We start from the raw sequence: 12295 nt of genomic DNA on the forward strand, positions 1-12295 counted from the left end.
CCCAGAGTAAAGGCATTTTAAATGATTCATGAGTGTAGCTATTTCCATGCATGGTTATTTAAAAATTTTTCTTTACTACTGCTGCTTTTTTGTTACCTTTAAAATGTTTGATTAATTCTAATGTTACTTTGAGTATTCTTCTTCTTTCTAAATCTTTATCATTTTATTACTTTAAGTGCCTTCAGTACAGGGCTCAGTTGTTGCCATCTATCTGATGTATTTTCAGGAAAATAGGGAAGGACTCTGTAATCCTCCTTTTATTTTCCCAAGTAGCTCACTGATGTTTGAAATTGTAAAACTAGATATCCATTCCCTTGGCTTAAGACTTGGGTCCCTTGTTGATGAGGGTGTGGAGAAAAAGGAACCATCTTACACTGTTGATGGGAATGTAAACTGGTGCAGCCACTTTGGAAAACAGTATGGAGGTTCCCTAAAAAGTTAAAAATAGAGCTACTCTATGATCTAACAATCATTCTACTGGGTTACCAAAGAATACAAAAATGCTAATTCAAAGGGATACATGCACCCCTATGTTTATAGCAGCATTTTTTTACAATAGCCAAGATATGGAAGAAGCCCAGTGTCCATCAATTGATGAATGGATAAAGATGTGATATATATACACAATGGACCACTATTCAGTCATAAAAAATAATGAAATCTTGTCATGTGCAATGACATGGATGGAACTAGAGATTATAATACTAAGTGAAATAAGTTAGAGGAAGATAAATACCATATGATTTCACTTATATGTGGAATTAAAGAAACAAAACAGAGGAGCAAAAGGGAAAAGAAGAGAGAGAGATTGAGAGAGAGAGAGAGAGAAACCAAGAAACAGACTCTTACCTATAGAGAACAGACTGATGGCTATCAGAAGGGAGGTGGGTAAGATCAATAAAATAGATGATGGGGATTAAGGAGTGCACTTGTGATGATCACCAGGTGTTGTATAGAATTGTTGAATTACTATACTGTATGTCTGAAACTAATGTAACACTGTATGTTAACTAGAATTAAAATAAACATTAAAAAAAAACAACCTGGGCCCTTATTAAAATATAATATTTTATGATAGATAAAACATTTTCTTTCCTTAAATCTATATGATCCAAAATGGCATTTTATAGCATTTATCATATTCATTTTCTATTATACTTATTTATATATTCCTCTTATGCCCCTACTAGTTTATGGGCTTCTTGAAGTCAAGGGTTAATTCTTCATCTTTCTATGTTCTACTTTTCTCAGATAAATCTTCTCAGGTGGATTAAATGTTGGTTATAAGAGATGACATACATAAACCTATTATAAAGTCAGATTAAGTTACCAATTATTTGGCCAAAAATCAGAATTCCATAAAGCTGGAGAAATTGCAACCTATTGAACATATCTTCACCTGAACAGATGACACCTTCAGCTGTGTGTCACTTGGCTTCATGAGGGCTTACATAGTAATCATGAGAACTGACACAAATAATCTTTTTTGCTAAGGCTTCCATTGTTCAAATTTGGACATTCCCATATCTTATGCCAGACAAGTGGGAGTAGAATCATATCTTCATGGGGGAGGAAAGTTGTGTGGATGCCTAGGCAAACTAAGCTCTCATTCTTCTCTGCCTCCAGATCTATAAACTCTCAGAAAGCCCATTTACCTGCAGCAGGACAATTTTTCAGTCGTCATTCCATGGCTGTCATTTTATAAAAAATTGTTGATACACATAGGAAGGACTGAGAAAGAGGAAGTGGAATTAGTCCATAAAGTCAGTGTTCTTATTCACACAAAGAAGAAAACAGATGAATCTCAGTGAGCTCAAATAACATACTTTTGGATTACACAGCAAGTAAATGAAAGAACCAGGTTCTTTAACCCTATGTGGTCTAGCTGCAAAACCTGGGAATTTTCCAATACATCATGCCTTTTCATCACTCATGGGTCTAATAATGGAAATAACCTATTCAGTGCTTTTCATATTTAAAAAAAAAGATTTTCAACATATTTTCCTTTCTACTTTCTATTTATACTTAGTCTGACTGTTTCTTTCCCATTTGGTTGATTTTTTTTTAATCCTGGCCTTTTGTTTTCCTTTCCCCCCTCCTCCTGCTCACTCATCTCTTCCTTCTTCCTCATTCTTTATTTCTTTTCCACTCTCTCTTTTCCAATTCCATTAATGAAAGTAGATAATAACTTGTGAATTCAAGTGGAACTTCATTTCTGAAACTGCACACTCATGCTGGAACCCATTAAGCTCGATAGCGAGAAATGAGAGAAATCATAATTATCAGGCCACTAAAATACATGAAACATAAAATTTGTCAGGGAAAGTAATTGAAATTATTGGAGCAGTTGGGCCTGGTGCTGAGCAGACCCTCAGTGATAATGGAAAGGTTACGGGTGATGTTTAGCAATGCTGATGAGGTCCAAGGTGACTCTACTTTACCATAGTCAGCAAATTTATGCTCAGCTTATATTATTTTACTAATCCATCTCTGGAAATTTGGAGAACAGTGGGGTTCAGGGAGCCCCTTCAACTGTCCAACAAAACAGGTACAGAGGACTTGTTCTTTTCTTCACCTTGTTAATGAGTTTTTTCCTTATTTTTCTCATTCTGTTGTCTTTTCTTTCCTTGAAATTCATCTTCTCATTTCACTTCTTCCTCTTATTCTTACTTCTTTTAGGTTTTTTCTCCATCCTTCCCCATTCTGAGTGCTACTTTTTTCTTTAATCCCATCTAAAATTATTTGACAATTTGTTTGGTGTGTAAACTGTATTCTTCACCAATGGCAACTCTATAACCTAGGATAAGATTATTTTCTTTCCCTTGACCAAGACTGCCTGCCACTGAGATTAAAGCACAGCCCAAATCTGCACATACAGATGTTCCTGCTGGTATTATTACTAAGCAAATGCTGTTACTACGCATCTTCTGCTGATGTTATCTGAGCAGATATTAATATGCAGGAAAGAGAAAGAGAATGATTCTCCTACTACCAACCTTAAAATTCTACACTGTGTCTCTGATCTCAGCAACGTAAGAATTTTAAGTAGTCAGGGATATTTATATTCTATGATTATGGTATAAGGACTGAGACACAGAAAATATCATCCAGGAGGGGGTACAAGTTCATGTGAGGTAAATCAATATATTCAGACCATGAGAATAAGACATTTAAAAAATTTTTATTTATTTATTTTGAGGGGGAGAGGGGCAGGGGAGGGGGGGAGAGAATCCCAAGCAGGCTCCATGCTGTCAGCACAGAGCCTGATGAGGGGCTCGGTCTCACGACTGTGAGATCATGATCTGAGCCAAAATCAAGAGTCAGATGCTCAACTGACTGAGCTCCCCAGGCACCCTGAGAGAGAGTAAGATATTTTTGACAAAGGTACCTGAATAATACTGGAAAATGTTTAAGAGAGTCATGATAGTTGATAATAGTTATAGGCTGGATAAGTGTACATGTATATAAATATGCATGATATTAATTGGTTGCCTCATAACTTTGTCCCATATCTCCTTTATGGAAATTTTATATTTACATCACATTTTAATACTTTCAAAACTGTCTTTGATCCATGCCTATTGAAAGTATGGAAGCTATTATTAGTCCTATCCTACTGCTAAAGAAACTGAGACTCTAGAAGATTAAATGATATAGACACTGTCACATGATTAGTGAGTGGCAGATATTATGTCTCTTATCCTTTTAGTCTATGTTCTTTCCATTGTGCCTTATGTCCAGTTCTTCTAGTAGAAAATTTTTGATTTGGATCTGAATGGTGTCTTGGTTATTTGAAAGTGTTCAGTGACCTCATTTGGACAACTTCTGTATCTGAGTATGTGGCTAGCCAAAACATAGCTACACTGGCATCAATGCTGACAACTCGCCAGTATCTAATCTTTCTCAGAAGAATGAATTCTAGTTCCAAAATCCCCCACCAAGTGGTAGCTCAGTCTCTGCTTAAACATTTTTACCAACGAGTGGCTTCAGGGCTAGTCTGTTCCATTGTTGGATAATTCTCTCTCTCTCTCTCTCTCTTTTTTTTTCTATTGAGACAAAAGCCATTGCCAATTCAATGGGATTCCAGCCTTTAGAACACTCCGGACAAATCACAGAGACAATTACTTACTTATAATATATGCCAGCTTTGGGTTCCAACACTGGAGATAATTTCTTCCTTCTTTTACAGTTGCAGCCTAGTCCGATTCCCTGTACTAGTAGTGGAAAGTAGTTGAGAGGCTCTGGGGTATGAAACCTGAATCTACCTTGCACTGTTCAATGTTATGTCATTTACTAATTTCTGTGTGCCTCAGATTTTCTTAGTGCAAAATGAGTATGATAATAGTATCACCATATTGGTCTTGGCCACGAATACACGACTTGATATATATGAAAAACTTGAAAGATGGTGTGGCACTTAGTAAGCAATAAATACAGATTAGCTATTATTATGGTAATGACAATATGTCAGGATATCTAGATCCCTCTCATGTGCCTCTTAGAATCTTCTTCTCCAGATTAAAACCCTAGGTTCGGTAGGTGGGTCATTCATTTGTTTATTCATCCGGAGTTGACTAGGTGACGTCCAAGGCCCAGGTATGTGGCTAGCTCTGGAGATGAGAGAGTGAGCAAACAATCCCAGATCTAAAGGAGATCGCTGTCTGGGAGATGCAGATATTCACAGAGATAAATGTAACTCAGAGAGAAAAGGGCTGTGATTTGCATATGTACAAAATGAGAACACAGTTCATCTTTTCCCAATTGAGCTGGTGGTAGGCTATAGGGGAAGACTTAGACTTTCTATAGCGGAGCCCTTAATCAAGGCTTATAGGATAAGTTAGAGCTAGCTGGGAGACAAGGAGAGGGAGAAAAGAATGCCATTTTAAATAGGACATGTGCGGGTACAAAGGCATGGAGACAAGAGGCATTTGATGGGCACTGTAAGTGAGAGCCAGGCTCTTACAGGCTCTATTTTGGGGGGGGGGGGGAAGGAAGGTTGACTTTTACCTTGATCTCTTCTTGGCAGCCTCATTACACTGGAATAAATTAAATTCTAAAGTCTTCTTTTACATGTACTGCTATTAAAGAGAGTTTGTTTGAACAATAAACAAAAAGCAAGGCTTTCAAGGCCCAGCATACAGGCTCAATCAGTAAGGATGCTGGGAAGAAATCAGGGCCTACAGGAGGGCGCAGAACACCTGATGGGAAAATTGGGGCATTGTTTCAAATTCCTTTGTGCACCGGATTCTTACATATGAAGTTCTGAAAAATAATCATATAAAATGGAAAGTTTTAAAGATTTCCTAATGATAACAATAAGAGAGAGAGAGAGAGATTCTGAAAAGCCAGGTGATTCATACCTTAGAGATTCTTAGGAAGAAATGGTCAATTACAAAAGAGTGCACTAAAATTATTTTACTGCTCTCTGAATCCCTGTGGCTGTTATAGAACTTTAGGGATGAATATCTCCTGGGTGTCATGTAAGGACAATCTGTGATCACTTTTCTGGCATTTTCTCTGATTTCATGTCCATCACTGTACTCAGAAAAGTGTTTTTACTATTCCATTGAATAAAGAAAATTACTACATCTGTAACATTAATGGCTAAGAACTAAATAATAAGGCCCTGAAAATAAAGTTTTACTTTATAATGGGTCATAGGAATAAAAATAGACTGGACTCTATAAATCCTTTTGAGTCTCTGCAAAACATACATATAAACACCAACTATCACAGGGAAAAAAAAATAATTCCAAGCTCTAGGCATTCGATTGTCATCCAGTGTTCCCAGATTGCCAGGATGATGGTATTATTTCAAACCTGAAATCATCTAATGAGAGTACCTGCTACTCTGTTGTTTAATAGGGGGTTGCCATGTTTATTTTACTATTCCTGTAGAATACTTCATTTTGCCAGTGCAGTGAGGACCTGTGTCATGAATTACCTCAACTGTAGCTAATGGGTACCACATTTTGTATTGCCAGAGTATTTATAACAAGCATTTATATTTATGCACATATAAAGACATATTTGTATAAATAATTTCTGTTGTTTAGTGCTAATAGTATATGTGCCTTACTCTAGAAACATCAGTAAAAAGGACACTTTCTGTTGCTCTAAGTAATACAAGAACAGAACTTACAGTTTTGTACAAGTTGTATAAGTAAAAGGAACCTACAATTAAGGGCAGTTTGGTTTTTTCCCTATCCCACTTTATTCCACAAGGAAGGTACTGATCTTTAGTGGAAAGCTGGAAAGTATCATTGGAACATTTATTATAGCCCTCTATTCAATAGATAAGGAATCCCTCTCCCAGTGAGGAGTACTCATTTGCCAAAGTTTTCCCACTTAATTAATGCACCGCTCGATTCGAACTCAGCTCTTCAGACCCCTGATCAATGCACTCTCCAACTCAACATTGCCTTTTCTAGACTTTGCCATTTCTTTGTAAACTGTCTTCCTTTTAGAGGTTTTGTGAGAGTTAACATCTTCAAGTGTGTTATTGTGTATTCCATCCAGCAGCATAGGAACAATAGTAAAAACATACCCTCGTGCATTAATTTAAAGTTGCTTTATTAAACGGATTCATTTCATTTAAAAACATGCCACAAATAATATGAATAAAAATATGTTCTGAGTTTAATAATGCAAAATTTCTATCTTGTTAGTGCTCCCACACTGAGAACACCATATAAATGTGGAAAATAGGCACTTTTAACAGAATTTCTAAAATCTGATGATGCTCAGTAACTATGTCAATTAGGAAGAAAACATATCTCAGAGTCATTCCTTTGAGCACCAGAAGCTCTTTTATGTTTGGATGCTACTGGCAAAAATATTCCTGGACACAGCAGCTTTAAAGCTTTTGAGCAACAATGAAATTTCATAGGAAGAAAGGTTAGAGCTGGGAGCACACCAGAGAACTAATTGCTAAGAGAGCTGCCTTTATGTATACACTGCAGTAATTCCTAGAGACACCATTTAGAAAGAGAAAATCAACAGTTCTGTATTGTAGACATGGTGTCCTCCAGAACAGGGGCAAAAAGAGTGGTTCTTATGGCTCTGTGGTTTTGCTGAAAGGCACAACTGTGGATCCATAACAGGGCATCATGCAGGCAGTCTGTCATGGTGGGGAGAAGGGGACAGCTCAAGCTTTATAATTCACAAAAAAGTGTCGTTCTTTCCCCCAGGGGTCTTTCCAATTTTGACAAAAGAAGCTTAGTTTTCTTTGTTAAGAGAAACTTATGGAATATAATTGATATACAATACAACAAACAACACTTATTTAATGTCTATAATTTGACAAATTTTGACATGTTTACATACCTGTGAAATCATAGCACAATGAAGTTAATAAACATAGACATCACCCCCAAATATTTCCTCATGCTTCTTTATAATACCCCCTGGCCACACCTTCTCTTCTTTCTCCCATCTCTAAGCAACCACTCACCTGCTTTCTGTTCCTATAGATTTGTCTGAATTTTCTAGAATTTTATATAAATTAAATTGATCCCATGTATAATTGAACCAAAAACCATATGTTACCTAGGACTAAATCTAACCAAAGAGGTAAAAGATCTATACACTGAAAACTATAGAAAGCTTGTGAAAGAAATTGAAGAAGACACAAATAAATGGGAAGACAATCCATGCTCATGGATTAGAAGAACAAACATTGTTAAAATGTCGATACTACTCAAAGCAATCTATACATTCAGCGCCATTCCTATCAAAATACCACCACCATCTTTCACAGGGCTAGAACAAACAATTCTAAAATTTTTATGGAACCAGAAAAGACCCTGAATATTCAAAGCAATCCTGAAAAAGAAAAGCAAAGCTGGAGGCATCACAATCCCGGACTTCAAGCTATATTACAAAGCTGTAATCATCAAGACAGTATGGTACTGGCACAAAAACAGACACTCAGATCAATGGAACAGAATAGAGAACCCAGAAATGGACCCATAAATGTATGGCCAACTAATCTTCTTCAAAGAAGAAAGAATAGGGGGGTGGGAGGGAGGGGAGGGTGGGTGATGGGTATTGAGGAGGACACCTTTTTGGATGAGCACTGGGTGTTGTATGGAAACCAATTTGACGATAAATTTCATATATTGAAAAAAGAAAAAGAAAATATCCAATAGAAAAAAGATAGTCTCTTCAGCAAATGGTGCTGGGAAAAATGGACCACTTTCTTATACCACATACAAAAATAAACTCAAAATGAATGAAAGACCTAAATGTGAGGCAGGAAACCATCAAAATCCTAGAGGATAACACAGGCAGCAACCTGTTGGACTTGGCCACATCAACCTCTTACTAGACATGTCTCTGGAGACAGGGGAAATAAAAGCAAAAAATGAACTATTGGGACCTCATCAAGCTAAAGAGCTTTTCATAGCATAGGAAAATAATCAACAAAACTAAAAGGCAGCCTATGGGATGGGAGAAGATATTTGCAAATGACATATCTGATAAAGGGTTTGCATCAAAAATAACTTACCAAAGCTCAATACCATTAAAACAATAATCCAGTGAAGAAATGGGCAGATAGCATGAATAGACATTTTTCCAAAGAAGACAGCCCTATGGCTATCAGACACATGGCTCAACGTCACTCATCATCAGAGGAATAGAAATCAAAACCACAATGAGATACCACCTCACACCTGTCAGAATGGCTAAAATCAACAACTCAGACAACAACTTGGAGAAAGGGGAACCCTCTTGCACTGTTGATGGGAATGCAAACTGGTGCAGCTATTCTGGAAAACAATATGGAGGTTCCTCAAAAAATTAAAAATAGAACTATGCTATGACCCATCAATTGCACTACTAGGTATTTATCCAAAGGGTATGAAAATGCTGATTCAAAGGGGCACATGCACGTCAATGCTTATAGTAGTGCTATCAACAATAGCCAAATTATGGAAAGAGCCTAAATGTCCATCAACTGATGAATGGATAAAGAAGATGTGGTTTATATATATAATGGCATACTACTTGGCAATGAGAAAGAGTGAAATCTTGCCATTTGCAGCATTGTGAATGGAACTAGAGTGTATTATGCTAAGCAAAATAAGTCAGCTAGAGAAAGAGAGACATCATGTGATATCACTCATATGTGAAATTTAAAAAGCAAACCAAATGAACCTAGGGGAAGGGAAGGAAAAGTAAGATGAAAACAGAGGGAGGAAAACCACAAGAGACTCTTAAATGCAGAGAACAAACTGAGGGTTCCTGGAGGGGAGGTGGGTAGAGAGATGGACTAAATGGATGATGAGCATTAAGGAGGGCACTTGTTGGGATGAGCACTGGGTATTATATGTAAGTGATGAATCGCTGGATTCTACACCTGAAACCAATACCATACTGTATGTTAACTAACTGAATTAAAAACAAAAAAGGGATGGGGCGCCTGGGTGGCTCAGTCGGTTAAGCGTCCGACTTCAGCTCAGGTCATGATCTCACGGTCCGTGAGTTCGAGCCCCGCGTCGGGCTCTGGGCTGACAACTCAGAGCCTGGAGCCTGCTTCCAATTCTGTGTCTCCCTCCCTCTCTGACCCTCTCCCATTCATGCTCTGTCTCTGTCTCAAAAATAAATAAACATTAAAAAAAATTAAAAAAAAAACAAAAAAAAAAAAACAAAAAAGGGAATGGGATATATATACAATGGAAAAAAATAAATCAAATCTTACAGTATGTACTCTTTTTGGTGTGACTTCTTTCACATAGTATACTTACCCTAAGATGCATCCATGTTATTGCATATATCAAGAGTTCATTCCTTTTTAATGTTTATTTATTTTTGAGAGACAGAGACAGAGAGACAGAGACAGAGCATGAGTAGGGGAGGGACAGAGAGAGAGGGAGACAAAGAATCCAAAGCAGGCTCCAGGCTCTGAGCTGTCAGTGTGGGGCCTGACACGGGGCTCGAACTTATGAACCGGGAGATCATGACCTGAGCCGAAGTCAGATGCTTAACTAAGCCACCCAAGCACCCCAGAATTCGTTCCTTTTTATTTCTGTGTCCTGTTATACTGTATGAATATATGCTACATATTTTTGATCCATCTGTCTATTGACAGACAATAGATGTTTCCGGTTTGTTTGGGACTATTACAAAGAAAGTTGATATGCACATTCATGTACAAGTGTTTCTGTGGGCATATGTGGTATTTATTTATTTATTTATTTATTTATTTATTTATTTATTTACCTAGGAGAAAAACAAATGGATCATATAGTAGGTTTATGTTTAAGTTTAGACATATTTAAAATGGGGAAAAGGGGCAATATTGCTGGTTCAGTGAAATAAGACCTTTCAGCAAGTTTTATGGGGAGATGGCTTGACTTAGAGACGTTTGCTCCTGGCTTCAGGTACTTAAAACTCTGATTATAACAAAATTTTTAAAAAAAATCACAGGGTCCTTTACAATATGGGAAACACATATATGAGCAAAGAATTAAAAATACAATTTCAGAAGGACCCTGGGCAACCTGAGGCTTGTCCAGGGACTCTCTAATGTTCTAGTGCTCTCTAGTCCTTTTCTATGCAAATCATGCAGTGTGAAAGAGAGACTACAACTCATCCTCACAGTGGAAATGTGGAGCTTCCAAAATGAGTGACTTATTACTGAATAGTTTTTTCAAATATATAACAGCCACCAGTTTTAAAAGTATGTATTTGTGTTAAGCTAACTAATTCACATACCTTCACATACTTTTTTCACATACTTAATATACTAATGTGAAATATTAGTATTTTTCATATACTAATTCACACAGGATCTTTTCTCATTTTGTTCATAGTATCTCTGTCAAAGAGTCAGAAAAAAATGAATTTCCCCATTTTATAGTAGTAGAAAATGGAGCTTAACAAAGCTTATTAGAAAGACAGCATGCTATAACAGACAGAATACCAAAAATAGGGCTCAAGCGCAAGGTTGTAATCATGTGTTCATTATTTGAGTACTAGGGGACCTTGGGCAAACAATTCAATTCTCTTAGGCTTCAGTTTCAATCTTGGTAAGGTAAAAACTTTGGGTGGAATCAGGTTTGTCAAGTTGTATTAGAAATATGGTCTTTTCAAGGTCCTTTATATATATATATATATATATATATATATATATATATATATACACACACATACATACATATATATATATATATATGGAGAGAGAGGGAGAGAGATTATATAATATAGCTTATAGGTATGGTTGTCGAAAATGAAGTATTTAATTCCCTTATGGAGAGTCACACGTAAGTACCATATTAAAAGCTCTGAGATTTCTTCTAGTAAAGAGCCTTTTTAAACTGTGGGTCACCTAGCATTTCCCAGAGTTGTTTGCCCCAGAACCCTTTTGCATATGAATCTCCTAGTTACTAACACCTCATGAAATTCTTTTTCTAAAAAACACAGTGAGGAACGCTGAAACAAATAATCTCTTAAATTTCTGGCAGCTCCAACATAATCTCTGTTCCGAAAAACGTTACTCTTACACATTCACAAAGAAAAGCATGAAAGAAGGGAAATGAGAAGCTGTTTCTTAACTCTTTGCCCATTGCCTTTCCATTCTACCAAGACTAACCAGATCTTTTCTTGTGCTGCCTTCTGGTAGCAAGTCTAAAGCTCTCACCACAGGCTGAGGAGCAAAAGTTTCTAGGACAGCAAAGTTCTTCAGCCTAATTCTGAACAGGACAGAATTTGCCAGAATTCATTGTTTCTTCTTCTAGATACATTTCCTTCAAAAGCAGCACTTGCTTGACGGAAGGCTCTATACAAAGCGCCGAACATCAGCTAAGGTCGTTAGAGGAACCCGCGTTACACTTGCTGATGAGTTGTGTGTAAACTAAAAACTTTATTTGGAAATAGCAAGGCTTGTTCCACTCAGATAAAATAAAGCAGGGGAATACTGCATTGCCAGCCAATTTCTTTTTCAGTCTTTGTTTCAGGCCATGACTATTCTGCTCCCCAAATCAGCAGGGGGAGACGGTTTCTGTGAAGTCTGTCTTAGACTCCCTCATTTAGAAATTTTCACGGCACCAGAAAACAGTGTCTAGAGAATCCCAAAGAACAAATGAGAGGAAACGATCCCCTTATTTCTCACCCCCTATTCTGTCACTAAAACAGCAGGGTCCTTGTCTCACACAGAGGTAGTCACACAACTCTATTCTAAAGGAAAAGCAAAGTCAGTAATTTTCTCACTAGTGCTTCTAGTTTTGCCTTTAATTTCTTCAGGACAATGAAAATAATGACATTCTGAACAATACAAATAAAGATTGAGCTT

This window comes from Lynx canadensis, chromosome C2 (genome assembly GCF_007474595.2).
Source record: "Lynx canadensis isolate LIC74 chromosome C2, mLynCan4.pri.v2, whole genome shotgun sequence".
Taxonomy (NCBI): domain Eukaryota; kingdom Metazoa; phylum Chordata; class Mammalia; order Carnivora; family Felidae; genus Lynx; species Lynx canadensis.